This window comes from Diorhabda sublineata, chromosome 5 (genome assembly GCF_026230105.1).
Source record: "Diorhabda sublineata isolate icDioSubl1.1 chromosome 5, icDioSubl1.1, whole genome shotgun sequence".
Lineage (NCBI taxonomy): Eukaryota > Metazoa > Arthropoda > Insecta > Coleoptera > Chrysomelidae > Diorhabda > Diorhabda sublineata.
This window is the reverse complement of record NC_079478.1, coordinates 31,297,277-31,319,502: the sequence shown is the minus strand read 5'-3', so window position 1 is coordinate 31,319,502 and position 22,226 is coordinate 31,297,277.

The window sequence follows — 22,226 nt, the reverse complement described above, 5'->3', positions numbered from 1 at the left end:
TATTCCATTCACGATCGTTCGGAACCTGAATTAAGTGATGGTTTCTCCGTTTTGTTACTACTTATACTATGAATAAAGCGAAATTAAATATTAAATCAGCAGATCTCTCCGGATTGCATCGAAAACCATATTGTTTTCAAGGTTAACCACAATCTACATATATAGAATAATTCATATAATATGTGAACGATATTTTGATCATTTCTACATTTTGTCCAACGTTACTCCATTTTCTTTATCGAGGTCATCAAAAATTTCCTAGTGTTTGAAAACAAAAAATAATTGTATGGTGCACTTTTGTCCCGGTACAGTGCGATCAATTTTTTTTTAAATTCTTGATAAATCGACCCAAGAAGGGTTTGTTGGACTTTCTACCAGAAAAACAAGATTGCCTGACTTACGACTGGGTGGATGTTTGTCAGAAGATCCAAAGAGGAACCAGTTTCATGTGCCAGAACTGGAAATTTTTTTTGTACAATAAAATTTTTTTTCAATAATATGAAGTCCTATTTTTCATCATTTTATGGACGTTTTTGAAGTAAAAGCAGGTAAAAACACAAACTAATATGTCTGGTGGTAATTTTATCTTGTCTAACCTTGGCCCAACCAATACTAAACATAGGTTTGAGAGTATGGGACAAAGTTTTCCCATATCAAGGCAACTTTGACCCAAACATTAGAAAAATTCAATATAATATTGCAAAATAATCGAGGGGTCTCAATATGGTTTTAATTTAATGATATAATGTTTGCTTACACATTAATACAATCAATGTCAAAAGATATGGAACTGATAAAACCATAACATAGTTTTAGATTTCGACCAATCTTACCTCAGCTGACGGTATTTTGCCGTCTCCTTGAACGTGGTGTGGGACCAAAAACTTTCAAACGTTTACAGTTATTGAGTTTTGGCTTTTTCACTGTCGGCGTACAAATAAAAAAAAATTAATCTAAATAAAAGGTTTTTGTGGGTTCAGTTTTGAATTTTAAACTTTTAGTGTTGGGATCCACAATCGGATGATCCTCCTGATCCTGAATCATAATTCCCAAAAAGTCCTGATATTACAGGGTCATTACGTAATTCATATAATCTTTTGTTCATCTGCATCTGTTCAATAGGCAATTTTTGTAGCGTCTCTAATCTGATTCCACCTAACTACAGTGAAAGTTATTTCTGAAACCCAAATCGTATAGTTCTGCACAAATATTTTTCGCAATAAAAGTATGAATTAGAGACTACAAAGTATTGGAAAAGAAATATTTCATTTCATGTTCATTCCAGTCTTAATACTTGGATGTTGAAAAACAAGCTGGTATAAACTGATATTGCAAAAATTTGTAATTCCCGAAATATTACACAAATATGCTTTAACCCCAATTCACAATAAACAAAAATAATGGCTGTACTGCAGATTCGTCGCTTAATAGTTTCTGACCCGGTAATTTTGTTATAAAATTCGATTCGATCATATGACATTTTTTACTATAAAATATTCTCACTTGAAAAAAAAATACGTAAGCACGTGCAAGTTTTGAGGTTAGATTGCTAGTCGACGACGCAGCGACCAAAGCGCAGAGGCGAGGGAAGCGTGAGCGGTGGGTGCCGGATTATTGGACGCGCCGATCTATTGAAGTGCCGGATTAGTGAGATTATACAGCACATTGAAAAATTCAAAATTCCAATTATATATTATATCTTATATTTCATATCTTTCTACTTCAACGGCCTTCTTTAAATGGGCTCAAGTTTTCGTCATAATACTAACAATTTTCTCCTAAATTACAGTCTGGGTATCATTAATTCAAAATTTCAATTATAATAAATATTTTCCTAACCACGTGTTTTGATTGGTTAAGTTACAGTATTATCTTGAATCTTTCAAGTGCTCCCTGTTTTCTTATATTCTTAAGTAGGACAAATTTATACTTTAATAATAATCTCGACGATTATCATTTGATTTGAATTTTTAATATATTGAATTATTCATCAAATAAATTCCATGGTAACTAATGAAAATAGTTGAGTAGAGGCTAAATAATGATAAATAAAAGATTAAAAGGAACTTTTATGATTTGAATACGATTTACATGTAGTTTTGACACGAACATTTAATTTTTTCATCATATATTTATTGTCGCACTAACTACAAAGATTATTATTATTATTATTATTGTAAAGTAGAGAGATTATATTGTTTGGGAAGTTGTTAGCTAGTCTTTCGTTTTGTACTTTTCACATGTATCACTTTAGTGTGCCCTAGCCACAAGCGATCGATGTTTATTTAGTTTGTACGAATTTTAAAACTGTTGTTCCATGATTGATATGTTCCACTCGCTTTGTCACTTGTACAGAACTTTTTTTCTGATTATCTCTTTATAGTCAGTTGCGTACAATTGCTGCTCCGTTGTTATCTGCTGCGTCTTTGGCACATTGGTCTTCATTTCGTTTTCTGGGATGCCAGAGTGTGATGGGACTTAATATTTGATGTAGTTATCATTTAATGTTATTAATATCAAGTTGTACTAAAAATACGCTTAGAAATATTATTCTAATTGAACTTACGAAGGACAACATCACACCTGTAATTATTCTTTGGCGATCTCATATTTTAAGCTCCAGAATTCTCTGTCTCGTTTTTAATAATTCTTGAATGTACCAAATCTATAATTTCTTCTCTTCTAAATCACTTCATATCAACAGTTACCAAGATAGGATATAAGTTTCAGTAATGGATGACAAAGATCCTTTACATTATTTCACATTCTATTACACCAACTAAAAACAGTAGATAAATAACTGCAGTTAAATATACTGTAACGTTTTTCGTATTTATTTTCATTCGTGGGGCTAATTGATAAGCACTGCCTCTTACATTCTCAATTTATTCACACACCATACTTCAATTAATTCGTTCTTTTCACAACGACTATTCATTTAAAACTAAACTAACTGCGCTTACACAATTCCTTATTTATCCTAAATAAAATTCTACAAACTATTAGAACAAATCAATAAATAGATTTTACTAGATATGATTTAAAAGAAATACTGTAAATAAACCGTCTTTTATAATAAAAGTTCTAAAAACAATTATGAAAGGCACGTCCGCCATTACTAAAAAGTAAAAAAAAGTCGCCGCGCGAATTCACTGAATTCCAAAATTCCATTTTAGCTGGAAAGGACCGGCCTAAGGACCAATTTCGCGAACTTCTTTGTAACAATACTTTAATCTTATAAAATACCAATTCATCAACATATTATTATAGATTACTTCGACAGAAAAATTGAAATAATAGACAAGAACGGCTTTTATAGTTGAAAACCAGTTGCACAATGTTTGCTTTACTGATAGCTGTACGTTATTTTCTTAATCAATGTTAACAACAGAAACTGAAGCGATGAAAATACAGTTCTAGAAAAGTACTTAAACATTATTTAAACCAAACGAAATAATGAGGATGGTACGTTTTCAAAGTTGTATATTCTCAGTACAAATCAATTTTCGAATTGAATCAAAGTTACAAACTAATGTATTCAATTAAGAACACCTTCAATTATTATATTAATTGCTTCTATAAATTTTCAGGTGTTCGAAAGGATCCCGTGAGTTTATAATTTAATGGCTAATTGTATGGTAGCCAACGACTGTGATGCATAAATTTATTAAGAAAAATACATTTTTAAAACACCGTTACCTGGAATGAAATTAATTGTTTCGACGATATTCAATATGAACCTTACAAATAATAGCTAATAAATTATTGTTATACACTTAATTCTACAATGAATTTTAAAAAATCAATGAGGTAGAGTGGTTTACTGCAAATTTGAATGAATTTAGTTTCTACTTTTTCTTGGCGATTCTAATAAAGACTCTATCGTAATGTAAACGTATCGTATGTAATGTATCGTAATCCTCCATTTTCGGAACTCAAAATACAATTTGGATACTTGGTTTTAAGATCCATTATTTCCCGGAAGAATAATATAAGGATTCAAAAAAATTATTTTTTGAATCAAAAAAATGCTATCACTGTATTTTCGTGATTATCGGCAAACATGTTCCCATAATCCTACTTAATATCATCATTTTATCTTGCAATATACAGAGTGCTCCGGGATGCAAAAATTCGGGAGTAGATAACATGAAAAAATTGCTGTGACATAATATTTATGATCTCATGCCAAATGGTTGACAATCCGTAACTTTTACAGAGATAACTTCTACAATCTAAAGATAGCAAACATAAATATTTCAACAATAAGGTACACTTAGTTTAACTCGATAAAATTTATGGTTTAGGAGATATGTGGATTTTTAGATCGTTACACATGCCAAGGAAACCGTTCGTCATAAAGAGACATTCTGAAGAAAATTATCATAAATTGTAATTATTTATTGATAATACTTGTGTATTGAAACACAATCGAACATTCCTAATAGAGCATAATTGTTACCAACTATTCTTTCCCACACATTAACAAAAAATCGATGTTGATTCTTTGTATTTCATAGTGAGGATTTTCATCTACCCATAAATATCAATTATGGAAACTTTCTGGATCTGAAAGGAGTAAAGAAGCTGCTCCTGGAAAATCCTATGAATGGATGTCCTGGATACGTTAAATTTTAGTGACATTTTGTGTACGCTAGTTGTGGGATCAGCATCAACTGCATCTAACGCATTTTACTCTAAAGCTGGTGTTCATATATTTCGTTGTTGGCCTTCGCCACCTTTTTTTACTAGGACACATCCTGAAATATCATTTTATAAGAAACAATGGAAACTAGTTTACTCAATTTATGTAGACAAACCAGTTTCCCGCAAGCTGTATAATTCTACCCAGAAAGCATTCAGTAAACAACCTTCTGGCGAGTTATCAGAAGCCAAACCATCCAACTATCCAGCCAACCATCAAAATCATGTCGGAATATTCAGTGAAGGTAAATTCGGAAATTGAATGCGAAGATCGGAAACATTTATCAAAATTCGATTCTGGGTTGGGGTCCATAATCAGCTGATAGATAATCTAGCCTCAGATCATAGTGTCCTAAAAGCCCTTCAGCCTGATATTTCACTCTTCAGTTTTATAACTAGTACCTTGCTCCTATCTCCCGTACGAAATCTTCATTTTACCAACTTTCTTGGTGTATAATTAACTGTTGAAATGATGAGTTCATTCAGAGAAAATTTGATTTCTTCCACTGAGATTTAAAAAAAATTTAAATAAATATATTCTCTTGACATAGAGCACGTTTATTTCACAAGGTCTCAGTATTACTTCAACTGACGTTCTCAGCGGAAATAATGTACTTCTATGTATGCTGTCAATAGCAATGGAGGTGAAAATCTCATCTAAATCCGTTCCATGGCTAGGGAGTAAGCGAATAAACAACAGAACCCAAGTTTGTTTTAAATTATAAATTTCCACGTAAAGTTAGATCGCCTTCTATTATGAACATTCAATTTAAATTATTGATGTTGAAAATTCCCGAAATTTCATTTCAAAATATTTAAATCATACATTTTACCGTGATAGATGAAATTGTTTATGCTATACTTCACAGATAGAGGATCTTTGTTCAAATTATGATGAATCACGTAGTTAAAACAAGTTACAAATAGTAAACACGTTGTAGCTAAATTAAACCCACTCTATTTCGTTAGATTTGGTATTAATGATACTAATTTAACTTCAACGACAAACATCAGATACCGATGTACAAGTTCTTCTCAAGTCTACCACCTCCTTTCGATATAAACTATTATCCAACGTAATGGAACCGACCACTGAATTTATCGAACCTTAAAATACTACACCATTATCAAAACCTACCTGGTTAACTTCTAAGAAGTTTAGTAATTAATGAGGGCTCTTGTTAATCGAACCTTTCTCCTATTATTTATTCTAACAAACTGTTCAATCAGCCAGTAAAATTTCTACATTCAGATTCTTCTCAAAACAATTTAAATTATAGAAAAGCCATTACGGTGATGAATTGTTTGATTGGTATATTGGTTCTTTAAATTTAAGTGGCGCGGTCGGTAGAATAATATTTTCTGAAGTGGAAGTCGAAGAGGATGTTTCCATTATAAGGGAGTTATTGTACGCTATACAGCTTGAATTTTGAACTCGAGGTTTCTTGTTTTATAGACCAGGAATTTTGGAAAATACAAGATAATAGGATTTTATATTTGAGCAAGAAGGATAAATCACGAAAGTTGAAGAAACTAACCGTTAAATTGATTATTTTTCACAATATATTGCTGAAATGAACATATATTTGTTCTGAGTTTTGTAACTTTTTGCCGTTTTCTATTTTTTTTTAGTTTTTTTTGCGTGTATTGCGTCTAAACTGAATTCTGATATGTATATGGTTTTTCCCATCACCCAAATTTTAGAAGAATGTAACTTAAATAAAGGAACTCTTACGTGAATACCACCAATTTTATATCATTTAAGAATATTCATAAACAATGGGTATCTAACTTTACTGAAGTTATTTTACGGTCTTAAAACATTCAAGTGGAAATCAGAGTGATCTAAACGTTATTTTGACTTTAATCAATCACTTTTGAGTGCATTCAACTTTCAACGATGATGGCGATTCCCACACTGTGCCACCAGATTCTAACCGTAAAGCGATTTTGAGGATAAAGTTCGCATTGTAAGATTAGATAAGTTCCAACTAGATGTTTGTGGTTATGCGACTTTTATGAGACATCAGATGCTCTTTTCTCTTCTTTTACTCGGTTTCTCCCTATCACTCACAAATCTTAAGAGATGGGAGAATATAGAATATTTAAATTCGAAGTTATGAACAATCCAGTGGTGAATTTCAAAAAGATCCAGGCAGCAATTCATTATGTGATTTTTTTCGCTTGTATTCACCAGAAGTTTTACGTTTAAGGATCCAACCGTAGTCCACTATCATATTTTTCGCCAATTAATCCACTGAATGGTTTTTCATCTAAGCAATTTGCTAGGGAAATCTCTCTCCCTGTTCACTTGAAACTGCACCCATATTGCCGGGAAAAAATTGTGAATGGAAGAGAAGAAGATGCAGTTTAAGTGACATGGTGCAACATAAGGCATTATAAGATTTTCAATCTGAAGTATGGTTCCAGAATTTTTATTGTTGAAAATTCCTCGTAACGATCCTTCTTCAAGCGTTACTTAACCCATACGCGGGATTGTTTATAATGAAGGAGGGCAGTTCTTTTTCTCTGTAAAACTTTAACAAAAACTTTTACGAGGGCCGTTTTTTTCCAACCTCAGATAGGGTATAAATGAAAGACAAGTTCATGAAAGACAATAACTCTATTACCAAAAGGTTGGTACACTTATGGTTTCTTTCCGACAAAATCACCGAAAAGATTAAGACTTTTATCATATCTCTGAAAAAACTTTTCAATACCCTCTTCAAAGAAAGTTGTCGCCAATGAATTCAAGTAGAGTACAAAACAGACCTTGAAATTTCTGGAAATCCCATTGACAAAGCTGTAATGGTGAAGCTGCGGTTTTCTTTATCATTCTCTCAAGTCGTGGAACCGTGTCATCTAAAACGACAGATTTATGTCCTTGGCCCCCTTCATCTGTATATCTTTAAACTTTCGACACCATTCACGCACAACACCATCACTCATGAAGTTTTCACTATACACACAACTCATTCTCCGATGGATAACCAGTATAACCTTTAGCCTGTAGAAAACAATTCACAATTTGAAATTCACACTTGTCAGGAACATCAATAATGGCGTACATGTTTACGTGGCTGTAGCAAAACGCCGTTTGATACCAGGATGTCAACAATGGCCAATGGTCAAGTGTGTAGTGCGAGAGCTGGAGGCTCATGCCTGCTTTCTATTGCCTACGTAGCGTCTGCACGGAGCGTTCGGAGGTTGCAAATAAAACGGCCCTCGTATAAACCTCAATTTAAAGTGTAGTGAAGGTGAATAAACTTTTTACAGATCTACTAAGAGTTAATTGAGGACGTTATAGCCAATCTTTGAATAGAAATTGTTGGTTTCTGGCTCTGCTGTTCCATTCCTATAAAACAATATTTTGTTGAATCAGTCTGCAGTCCTCAGAGCATTGCAACCACTGTCAGATCCGCACAGATGTTCCATTTATTATCTTTGTGTTCCATACCTTGACGTAATATTCTGGTATGTTTCTTCCATATTTATAGCATAACGGAAACTAATTGCCGTTCGTTTCCAGTGAACAACAAAATCTTCACATATTTCTATAGAATTTCTACTGTTGCAAGCATGAATATATCATTAAGCTCTTGTTAAGGAATAAAATATGACTGTTTGTTGCTACTATGTATGAAAACGACTTCTTATTCAAAACTTAATTCGTACTATGGCTTCTTTGGATCATGATCATTTGGTTCATCATAATTCTCTGGCGGCTTATAGGATTTTAGTGCAGAACAGTGTATTTAGAGGAAGAAACAGTGGGAAACCAGGTGGAAGCTCATTATAAGAACCCCTCGTGTTTATAATGGTATAATTCACAATAAGCTTAAGAAATTGTGTGAATTAAAGGCTTATATAACAGAAATGGTGTGGAATATAACACAAAAATTTCATAAAAAACAGAGGAATGAATATATTGTTATCGTAATCAAACATTTTAACGCGAAAGAGAAATCACGGAACTTTACGTGAAATTTTGTTATAACACAAATATTTAGTGGAGGAAACAAGAGGAAATATGGTGTGAGTTGTTTGTGGAAGCCATCGTCTTGTATGTATGTATAGATTTGGAGTCTCGCATACACTCAAAGGATCTATTGTGTCCGTCTTTCTTGATGCGATACTGTAGAACTCTGTGTTTACAACTTAGCCATCAATCCTACTCCTTTTAAAAATTCTAGAATGTCGAAAGCCCTCGTCTTTGTAATAGTATAATTTCCAATACACTCAGTAATTGCAGATATTAAAAAAAATATCAGGAGTAAAGACAAAATTATTGAATAAATGAGTAAGGAAAGTTTATGATTTACAGTTGAATTGAATTTTTTCTCAATAGTTCACACTCAGATGGAAATAATTAATATTTTACATAGATTTTGATCGAAAGACAAAAAAATATAATCGTTCTCATTTACAAAGTTATTTTTTTTGACATTCACTTCATCTCACTTTTTGAAAAACCTTAAATAACATATCATCATACTTCAAAAGAATTCATTCAATAAAAAACAATCCACCAAAGGATTCACGTCGGCAAATTAATTTAAAAAAACGTTGAATATGAAATATGAATCATATGAAAAATTTCCAATTATTAGTTAAAATGCCACTTTAGCGTGTTGTTATTATGTAATTATCATCACACCCATAAACAAATTCAGTAACATTGAACATTAATTGATTCACGTCACTGATTGAAATAATCTTGAATTATCCAAGTTTACTCAAGAAGATTTATTTGTTTTATTTCGATTTCCATCCAAAGTTCAAAACTACCCAGGAGATATAATATTTATTGTAATTTTATACAGCTACAGGCGTAAAGATTAATTATATTAACAGAATTTTCTATAATCCACTAATCATAAGAATCTCTTTTCTTAATAAGGGTAAACACAAAATTTTTTTTGTTACACATCACTTTCCATTAAAAGTCTCATTTTCAAATAATATAACGAATTCATTGGTGTTTTGAATTCATGAATTTAATCTTGACATTAGTTGAAATAATTATGTCATTCATCATATCATTATAATTATATTTAATAGAACAAGATTTTCACAATTGGATCCTATCCTCGGCTATACAGTTATTCAGATATGGAATATCGTTCTGGTAATTGAATTCGAAAACCTTGTTATACTATTCTTCTTTTTCAAGAGTTATTTGCATTTTATTGTTATGATTATTCCCAGTGCGCTTGGTATGCAGCAAGAGAACGTTAAATGCAATGCCATGTGCAATAAGTTTTGATGAAAGGCATCCTCCGATGCTGACTAAAGATCTCGCATTTGTTACTTTATTTATTTTGTGCCATTTTTATTGTGAGCAAGTTGTAATCTTGGGAAAAATCTTGTTATTGTGGTTCAACATCCAACCAAATATCAGATAGTTTATTAAATGGAGCACTTGTGAAAAATTAACTTTTTGTCTTTTGTGGAAAATTGTGTCGTTCAACAGAGTAGTTCACTGTGAAAAGTGGTATTTATGGATCCAAGTTATGGATTATTTTTATCGAGACACTGAAAACTGAGAAGCGGAGGATTTAAGACATCAATACACTATTATATCTCATGAGTCATTTCGGTTTTCATATGTGAACATTTCTACGCTTGAATTGAAATATTTCGTAACTTGTTGAGACTTATCTTTAATTCTATGTAGAGTCAGTTGCTACGTACGTTTTTTCATTGAATAGATGATTATGAAATAGTATGAAATTAATGTATTCTTTAGATATTATTGGAAACAAAAGTTTAAAGCGGGAGTGATTGGAAGAAAAATATATGATATTGAAGAGGAAGACACAGTTTGAGCGAACGTTAAACTTATATAAAGTATAATTTTGGTTTCAATTTAGTCCGGACCTTGCATCCACATCTTACTATTTATTCCGATCCAAGGAGAAATTCTTTTTAAGAAAAAATTTGACCGAATCCAATTTGTAAAAGCACTGTACGACAATTTTTGCATCTGAGCGCAAATAATGATTTTACTCAGGTCCTAAAGACCTTGCTGAAAATTTTGTTAATACAATAGAATACGACGGGCTATACTTGTATGATGATTTAGTATACAAAGTGAGCATTGAAAACAAACATTATTCATAGAAGCCACCTCCCTATTTCTTATCAAGACAAAATGGATTGAAGATTGAGATATAATCAAAAATTATAATGAATATAATTGTGTCAAATGTAAAGAACAAGAGTCAGTTTATAATCTCTGTTTGTGCTCGATCTTCCTGAAATGCGCGATTCTCGTGGTTGCGTTCTCCAAAATTGTCCGAATTCAAGAAATCACCTATTTATGTTTAGAGTTGGAATAACGTAATTTATTTTGGGAGCAATATATGGAATCCGTCAAATGGATTGAGTGGTTATTGAGAAACAATTTCTCTTTCTGAAGAAAATTCAATAAAGTTGGTTGTGTGAGTCTTTAGTGACAAAATATATGAGTTTAGTCCAGCAAGTTTCAAACCATTTGAACAATGATTATTCAAAATTTCCACAAAAACGCGTTTATGTTTGTCATTACTTTCACATTTAACTAAATCTCCCTCCCACCAAGATAGAAAGTGATAAGGCAATAAAAACATAATTGGATTAATTTTCTTCAAAAATAGCGGATGAATGCAGAGACGCATAGTCGTGATGGAACAAGACTCTTGTGAGTAAACCAGGATAATATTAGTCGGTAATTGTTTTCCTCTTGTCTGAATGACAAGATGATACCACCAACGAAATAAAAAAGAAAGCATAACATCATTGTCTTAAAAATCGGTTTCTGCTTCCTTGGGAATACGTTTCTCGGATGAGAAGCATGATGTTTCAACTCGACATATATTTTTATCATTTAGTTATCATAATGTGTACCCAAATACCACCCGCAGTGATACGTTATCAAAACAATCAATTCAATTTTCAATATTATTGAACTATTGATCCACCTTGCCGATAGGTTTTACATATGAAAATGTAAAATAACCAAAACTGAGCCGATGGATATATTCACGAAGTATCTAAGTAACTAAGTATAAGGGTACGGATTTAACTAACCATTTCTGAACCCGCTGCAGAGAATAGTCTGCATGCAGCATAGTCCATATTTTTTTTGGCATCTTTCAAACTTTAGGACAATCAGATATCTTTTGACATCATCTATTGATTATTTTGAGTTCTTAATTGATGTGCAACCTAGCGACTCAATCATATATAACAATTACACTCGCGCGGCTTTTTTTTAACATTATACTATTATCTAATTAACAACTTAACCTTCTGTGTAACTAGCTAAAGTCTCACTGAATAGCATCATTAGATTTCTGATATACTTTGTACGCTAATTAACGCACACCTGAACATATAAAATACCCTGCTGTTAACGGGTCAATCCTCTTGAGTCTTCTCTCTATTCCTTCAATGGCAATGAACTGGATTACCTCAACATTGGTGTGGTGATGAAGTCGTAGTTCATTACAGCTCAGTTAACTATGTCTATATACAGATTCTTTTGGAGACTACTGTTTCGAATGTACCAAGGTGCATCCACGGTGTTCCTTAGTACCTTGTTTTGAAATCTTTGAATGGCTTTTAGACTACTTTGACTAGCACAGTCCCATAGGTGGATACCATACGAGCAGATAGGCTTGAGGATATGTTCATAAAGCATAATCTTCTTTTGTACAGACAGAGATTGCATTTTACCCTTTTCTTTTTAATATGATCTTTCCAACGAAGCTTTGAGTCGAGAGTTATTACTATATACTTCATCCGAAGTTACAGAGTAGTGTTAATAATCTAGATTATGTATAATTCCCTTTGCCCGATGAAAGTTAATTCTAAAAATATATCACGAAACTTTTGATATTGTTTAGACATTATTTGATGTTTTGATATAAGATTGAAGACGTGAGGAATTCGAAATATTTCATTTGACAGCTAATGCGTTACAAATAAGCAATTGAAAAAGTATTTTTCCAATGAGTTTATATATAACATTCATTGCAACAAGCAGTAGATATAATATTTCAAAAACAAGATTTATTATTGTTATAAAGAAGTTTAATAGAAATCAATCGAACACATTTCTAATTTCTTCAAGTTTACGTTTACATCAAATGCAATCTTCAAATATTCACCCGTCGCAGATTGGATTCAATTAATCACAGCTCGACACTTAATTTGTGGTGTTCTTGTGGTTTTAAAAGTGATCCTCCGGTGAATTTTATTTCTTCCACTTCCAGTTCAGACGTATAATTAACGCGACTTAAAAACAATATTGAAAACATCGTTAAAACTCAAACACAGTTTACATCTGAAAACAACGTGAAATATGACTTATGCGTCTATTTTTAACTAAAAAAATACGTATCTTAAATAATTAGAGATATATTGTAGGCAACAAATAATGTTTTCATGACATTCTCCTATAGCTAGAATCATGTTAATTTTTTTTGAGGAAGATACTGAATACTGTTTCAACTTAAAAAATGTCTCTACAAAGTATTATCGTGAAAATAAACACAAAGAAACTGGAATTATCTAACTTACCTGTAATTTAAATTACAGGATCAGATATAAACAACGAATATTGTTACATAAAACACTACCAAGAAGAAAACTGAAGTATTTTCAATGAAGGGTTGATAACTTCAGAACGGCTAGATATATTAATAAATAGTTAGAGAAGAAATATCACGGTTACTAGTTCAAAGTCATCTAAATTAGATAGATTGAGCTACACCAACTTTTAATTTTCGCAATAAATTGTATACGTCAAGAGCAGACAAACCTAGGTAGATGAAACCTCATTTAAATTCGACTCTATTTTTCATTTAGGATTCAAAAATATGATGCATATACAGCGTTGTCGCCAAAAAATCGTATGTTTGTTATGGTTAACCAATTTTGAGATATCTTGTAATATAAAATAACTTTAGATGGAGCCGTAATATCTATAAGAAAAAATTTTGAAAATGTCATCGTTTGCCAATAGAGAATACATGAATACAGATGAATCACTCTATTTGGAGAAAGATGTATATAGATACTGAGGGACTCTGCAGTAGTTTTGTAATAGCGATCAAAAGATATTTCAAGAGCCGCCAAGTTACAGATTTGCGATGCATTTATACAACCAAAAATGCTGTGTGGCAGCGAGTGTGGAATCATGAACAAAAAAAGTAAACAAAATAAAAATATGGGAAAGAAAGGTACTGAGAAGGATGTTTGGAGGAGCACAGGAGCGAAACGAGTGAAGGAAAAAAACGAATGCAGGGATCAAGCGTGAATAGAGAACTGGCAACGACGAGTACACAGGAAAAAAAAGCATTTTTATCAAATTCTTTCAGATATCCTTTGCATCATTTATAAAAAAAACTATTAAGATTAGTGACCAATAAAGTGTAGTTTGAATAACAAAATTTTGAATGAGTTGTAATATTGGTAAATGGAAACAATCAAGTCTCATTCACGTATGGTTATGATTTATTTTATAAAATTCTGATATAACTATTACTAAAAATATTAACAGAATCTTAATTTTCTATCAAAATTACTTTCCCGTCTGATTATGCATTTGACCAAATATTGATAACTCATTGGTATTTTGGGGAAGACGATTTCAATGAAATGTGATTTATTATAGTTCAAAAATAGAATTAGCATTAGTTGATTTAATAATAAATTAAGAACTATGATTTAGGAGTTGATCATTGATATATTGATTGATGGCTTTAAAAATCTTTATCATTAACTGAACATTAAGAGAATAATATAGTTTCAATCAATTTTGAAAATCCATCTTTCCATATATGACTAATGATAGAAGTCATACGAATACAACATTATCTTTGAATAATTGTTGTGAAAGAATAATTTCGATTTTCTCAATTGATTGAATTGATATCAATCTCTTGTCAAAATTTCTTTCGGATGGCAAGTGGTTTCTTATGTAGAATATGGTTATGCTTTAGAGATGGCCCAGATTAAGGAAAACCTTTTCTCTGCAGGGCTGGGATTTTTTTGTATTAATTTTCATATTGCTGGTGGAGTTGATGTTCCCGAAATAGTATAAAATGGAATTTCAATGTAGTACCTTAGTAACTAAGGGTATAGCTGCTTCTATATTGTTTTTTGTCGTTGACCATTTTTCTGATGAACAAGACATAATGGAATTTCGTTACAAAATATTTAAAGCATTTACAACATATGCAGCAGAGAAAATAATATTCAATATACTGAAATTCATCAGCAGTGAGCTTCTAATATCATGTGTTCCACTGGTTACGAGTGGCATTATTTGTAAATGGTTCGAGTCCATCAAAAATTCTGGTTATCAAGCTCAATTTAACAATATAATAGAGTAGAAGAACTAGAATTGACGAAACCTGTTGTTTTTTAATGAGAAATATCAACTAAGTTAATCGTATCCTATCATATTACAATTTTTTTTCCAAAGTTGGATTCTTTTTGTACAAAAATTATGCCTATTTCATTTGATTGCAAAAAAAACAATGATTCTTTTCCATTTCGATACAATCTAGCATTTCTCTACTTCAATAAAAAGAAGGAATTCTACGACGTATTACAAAGTCCTTAATCTACATTCGTCCCCTTCCGGCTCTTTTCTCTCTCTTTACTACCCACAATTTTCTTTCCTTTTGGAAAAGCAAATAAAGTCGTGGAAGTTGAATTTCGCAATTTCGTATACTCAGAATAAATGAAACTTTAAACTGAAAATGTATACAATGTTTACTGTTGTAACGATCATTTCAATAATTAATTAGGTAGGAAAGAGTTATTTCAATTGTTGAAGTCATTTTCCAGAAGTTGTCAAGAGCAAAAATATCGATGCTCCTTTATAGAATTAAAAAGAAGCTATTGCTTAAATGCTCTTGATTTGGTATTAAATATTGGTCATTATAAATAGAAATGTATCGTTTAAGGTTAATCGGTATATGTACTATAAATAACGCCTCACTGAAAGAATTTAACTAAAAAGCTCTATTCTGATCATCCTGTTTACCTAAAAAAAAGCCAAAAAGACGCCATTTTGTAAATAAAAACAGTTTGAAGAATACGAAGAGACTAGGAAAATGTGGGTGAGAACATGAGTATCGAAGAAAAGGGAAATGAGGAAAAAATATCCAAACTCCAAACTAAGGTAGCTGACAATACATGAATCAATTACTCTTCAATCATTTCGGAAGTCTGGGAATGTTCCTAATGTGCCTCAGCTATATTTTGAAAGTTGGGAAGCAACTATACATCAGGAATTGAAAATGAAAATTTTGAGAAAACTCTGGTGAACGTTAGACTCGGTACCTCATAATTTGATGCATCAATCGAAGAAGAAAATTGGGAAAGCCAGTCGACTAGGTGCTGATTCAGATAAACAAAATGTGTGACACTATAGTGTAGTAACCATTTTTTCATAGAGTGAAGTGCAAATAATCAAATTAAAACAAATAATTTGCCCGATTTTTTTGTCCCCATAACCCATAGCATGGTAATAGCAACGGAGTTGGTATTAGTATTTTATTTATTGACTAAATTTTTAAACACAAAATGAATTTGATTATGTACTGATCTCACTACTCATAGGGTAATCTGAAGTTATAATAAACCTACAATGTTGGATTTTTGTTATTTAGATTACAAAGCTGTGAGGAATGATAGATGAATTTCCTTGTTTTCGAAATTTTTTGATATCATAAATATTACCTGTTGATTTAAGAATTTCTAACTAAGGATATTCGTAATATTATTTTCACACACTTGAATCACTCCAAATAATAAGGTTTGTTTTTCAAATAATCACAAAATAAAGCCCACCTGAGTATTTTGAGAATATTATCTTTCTTCATTTTCTAAATGTTTTTATTATCAAGCAGCTTGCATAAGATGTCATCAAATCAAATTGTTAGTGAAAAAACTCAAGTTACATAATATCTGTAATGGATGAAACATGAGGAGGAATGGAATGTTATCCGACTTTTTAAGATAATTTCATACCTTTTGAGTAGGCAGAAATTGTTTAAAAAAATCAAAGTTCTGCTACATCATACCCGGCATGAACCTTATTAAACATTCTTATGCCTTCATATTTGACATTGAAATATTTATACACATCAGAACATGCAATTTCCAATATGTGCTTGTGGAGGTTTGGGCTCCAGACTGGTTTGTTCTTCATCAACGTCCCCATCCTCTCACTTTGATTCTTTGTTAACCTTCTCGAATTTGATCAGTACATCTCATACGAGTTCTTCTACTGCTGTACATTTTGGTATTCATGATTCTCTTATGTATCCGCTAATACTTCATTGTTCGAATGTGGTCAAACCATATCAACCTCTGGGCTTCAATGAATCCGATTATGTTTTCATTACCTAACGTTTCATCGATCTCTCTGTTTGTTGTGAAATGAGCTTATAGCTTACATTCGAAATAATAACTGTCTGCAAATTGCAGGAATTTCATCTCGATTTCTATATATTTGTCCAGTCAAGTAGTTATAATGCATTATATTATCTGTAGAGCTTGAGGATGATTCAGTGGAGAATTCCAAATGGTCGTTTAATAAATAAATTAAAATGGAATGAACCATACTTTTCTTCCTGTTCAATAAAGAAATAACCACTTGAATACCTCAACTCTCTTTTATTTGTCTGCTCTAGAGTAGAAAAATATGTCAACGAAATAGTTGAGAGATACACTTTTCTCAAAATTATTCAATTTCTTGAACTGCCTAATGTCATAAATTATCCCGGTACTAGTTTCAGCAAGTTTGTTGTTGTTGGAGAAATTCTTGTTTTAAAACAACATAGAGACTGGAAAACTGATAAAATAGCTGAAGGATATGTGCAATAATCTCTTGGATACGAAGTACGAGTACTTCCGGGGGATACCCGCTGAATAATATTGTTGTTAATAAAAATATCACGTAATCTGCGTTGGCTAAACCTCTTACTTCTAGTGACGTTCGAATAATCACTGCTCAAAATTGTTGTACGCTTGAATATGTGGGATGCAAGAATGGAAATAACGTATATGTAAATTATACTGTACTTACTTCTTAGTTTGAGTTCTCTAATAAATATTGTTTGTTAGTTTCATAAATTGATTATTTAAAAATGACTTGTCATTTGAGAGAGACGGGAAAATCATATGAATAACATGGGAGTGAAGTGCCTTTTTCTCCCTTGAAAGATTACCTCATTCTCGGAAGGAAAAGTAGTATTTTCCTCTCTTCTAATACAAATAGGTGTTATCGGTACGATAAACGAGAAAATACGAGTCGTAAAATGTGTCTTGACCAATAACGAACTCCTACAAAATCATAGATAAGGAATCTTTCTCTTGCTGAATTTCAGTTATTATACTATTCATAATTAAACTCTCGAAACCCATTTATAATAATATGATTTCAGAAGTGTCATTAAGCAGAAGATCCTGAAATAAACGACTATATATAAAGGTAATTTAAGCAAAAGTAATAAATAATGAAACGATTTTAGAAACTGAGCTTTTTTGAAAAGTTTTTTGATGAAAATAAGTTTAAAATTTTTCCATAGTAGAAATTTCCAAATAGAATCTATATAACAAAAAACTTACAGAACATATGCATTTCTAGTTTTAATCAATATAAGTTTGACAAATGCGGGTTTTCTTTTTTAAAAATTACATCGTCCAAATTCTGGACGTTGCGTCGGGCAGATTCATGGAACCTGGGTTCGGTATTTATTGCATCTCGCTGGAAAAGTACCGCCAAGATGCTATTAAATTCGCGAACGGTATTTTCTTTCAGTTCAGAGATTGTCGCCGGACTTGTTTCGTACACTTTACTTTTTATATAACCCCACAGAAAAAAGTCCATGGGGGTAAGATTCAAGGACCTGGGTGGCAAAGGGGTGTCGACTAAATTATCAATTTGCTAGTGAAGAAATCACGAAGCAGCACCATGGTCTCTCTAGCAGTGTGAGGCGTGGCGCCATCTTGCAGAAACCATGTCTGTGAAGTGAAGGCAGGATGTTGGAAATAAATAATCGTTAAATATTTGCCTATAAGCAACACCGTCTATGTAAAATGCCCGCCCTTGAAAATTTTCAAAAAAATAGAATCTAATTATTCTTCTTCTTGACAACGCACACCAAAACGTCAATTTGAGATTGTGAAGTGACTGTTGATGTTTTAAGCGGGAGTTTTTTCTTTTAGGAAACAAATAATGATATTTTTGCTTGTTTACACTTCCATTCAAATGAAAATGGGCTCCATCACTCCAAAAGATAATGTTCACTGTGCGAAATCCGTCCAAAATAGTTTCACAAAAATTTTTGCGCATATAGGCTTAGGCGTTTGCACAATTTGAATTTTAATTTGATGAAATTTAAGATCCTTGTGCAATATTTCGTGCATTATAGTATTTGGAAGCCCCAAGACAGCCGCTCTCTTGCGAACGGACTGACGCGGATTACCGCGTAAACTTGTCGCGACGGGTTCGATAGTGTTATTTGTTCTCGACGTCTTGCTGGGTCCCGGTCGTGGGTTGTTTTCTGCTAAACTTGTTGATATTCTCACCTATGACCGAATCAAATCTTTACTTATGGCGTCACGTAACTGTCGAATATTCTAACGTGAACAAAATCTTCGACAAGCAATTGCACACGAATTCAAATAGGCTTCGAGTGCAAACGCACGTTGTTCACTCATCTACTGCGACATCGCGACAAAATAACCCGCTCGACTGACGATGGTAACGAAGAAATTCGAAATTCAAATCCTAATTCCGCCACCGGACACCCGTTACAAATTTGATAATTATTTTGATGTATCCATTATATGGCTAAATAATTTCATTTTTGTTTATTCGCATTTACATCTGACATGACATTTATAAACAGGCATTCAGGAATTTATTGGAACTATTTACGGTGCAAATACCTCTAATTTCAATTATTGATTTGAATAATTATAACAGCTAACTATTTAACAGAGAAATACTCTTATCAAATATTTGATATTTAAATTATTACCATTCAGTTAAATCGATTGCTTCTATATCAGATAATGCAGGTGCGGAATAGTTGATACTTTTATACTCCTTCCAAAACAGGATAGTTAGTCTTGAATATTTGAGTTCGTCCAATTTCCCCATTTAAAAAGCAGCAAGAGTACTTGGAGTGGAAATGTCGCACATACGTAAATTTCTAGGAATTAGGCGGTCATAAGTCGAAATTCCAATAATCCACTAATGACAAACAATTTTTTTCCTGGAATAGTAGACTACCTGACGAACAATAGCCAACCCCACCCACATCCCTAGACTGCGCGAGCGCGCTGCATTACTAGTCGAAACTTGATTGTCGCACTTACTGCACGTGAAAGTTCTTGACACCCTTTGCGTATATCATTATTATTTATTAAATTAATATGAAATATGAAATTGTATTAAATATATTGTCAATAAATGACTTAATGAGCCGTCAATAATACCCTTTTTTAGAAATGTTTTTCCTTTATTTTTCAATTTCAATCGAAAAAAAACTTTACTTCCGCACCTTTCCGAGTTACATTTTTGATTTCATTATATAGTATAAAGTCTTATAAAAGAAACTGCTTAAAATCAGCTGCTAGTTTTTGCTAGTTTTAAAAATAAACGAGTTTGAAATTTTTTTGACAAAAATAGGAAAAAATCGGATTTTATGTTTTTCTGTCAATATTATTTTTTTATTGTTATAGGTTCACCTGGCTGCTCGGTGGTGAAAATGTTGACTCGTAATTACCTCTTCGATAAAATGAACGAGCAACATTATCGATAAATGAAAAAATTGAATATTCAGAAAATTATTTACTCGTGTGTTACGGGGACACAGAAGAACATAAAAATGTGATAAAAAAGAAGTTTTCGTATTTTAAATGTGATATGATAAAGAGGTGATCTCGGGCGCATAGAATACTTGAAAACTTTTTGGCGGCCAATAATTCTTGGTTGGAAGGAACATTTAAGATCCCCGTAGACACGCATCAAAGGCCAGGACGACCTACCAAATCTTTCACCGAATCTAGCGAAAGAACAAAGAGAAGAAAAACTGGAAGAGTCCGCGCATCTTTCGACGAAGAAGTAATTGTTCACGCGGCCCAAGTAATTTTACAAACAGAAGGAAAAAGAAACGCGTCTACTGTTTTAAAAGACATTACAAATTCTTCTGCGTCTGCCAGTGATTGTAAAAACAGACATTGAAAGTCTAAGGAAATAGAGCCCCTTACTCCTCTGCAAGCACTGACAATGTTTGTTGAAGCCGATTTGACCAGAAGACAGTACGAAATTATTCGGGCAACGAACAAAAGATTCTCTCCACATTATGAATTATTATTGAAGGCCAAAGAAGATTGCTACCCACCCAAGGAGTCATTACGAGTGACGTATACCTGCGCAGAAGGAAACCTACAATCTTTGTTGGATCACACTGTAACCAGATTATTCCTCTTCTAAGAAGAAGTCTTACTCACACTTGATGGGGTTGTGACGGCTCTCAACAAGCTCAGTTTAAACAAAGACTCTCAAACGAAGATGAATCTGATGCTAATATTTTTATAAGCTCATTTGTGCCTCTACGAATTGTTTGTGGTGAGGATAAGAGTAGAATCGTGTGGCAAAATCCAACTCCATCTTCACCTAGATATTGCCGTCCAATAAGATTTAGATTCGTAAAAGAATCTACGGACATCACCAAAGAAGAAATCAATTATGTAAAGAATAGTGTAAACTCATTAAACTTGACGAAAGTTGACCTCAATGGAGAGAATTTTTTTTTCAACATAGTTTTAAAATGACTATGGTTGACGGAAAGGTCTGCAATGCAGCTACAGACACCAAATCGACCAGCAGATGTTATATATGTGGAGCTACATCAAAAGATTTTAACGATTTAACAAAAAAAAATGATGTATGCCTTGAAGCTCTTGAATTTGGCTTTTCCGTATTACATGCAAGAATCCGGATATTCGAAAGTGGGCTGTATTTAGCATATAAATTGCCCGTGAAAAAATATCGCGAGAGACGAACCGAAGAAGAAAAAAATCTAGAGAAGCAAAAGAAACTTGATATTCAGCAAAGATTTAGAGAGGAGACAGGTCTCTTGGTCGATATGCCAAAAAGTAACTTCGGAAACACAAACGATGGAAATACCAGCTGAAGATTTTTCGAGAACCCTGAATTGTCTGCAGAAATCACTGGGATAAGTTATGACTTGATTATTAGATTAAAAGTGATTTTAGAAGCCATATCAAGCGGCCATAAGATTGACGTAGCAAAATATGATAAATTCGCCATGGAAACTGCGAAACTATTTGTTGAGTTATATGGCTGGCATCCTATGACTCCAACGATGCATAAGATCTTAATTCATGGAGAATCAATAAGAAGAAAATTCGTTGTTGCCGATAGGGCAACTTTCGGAAGAAGCTGCTGAGGCCCGCAATAAACATTTTAGGTCTTATCGCCT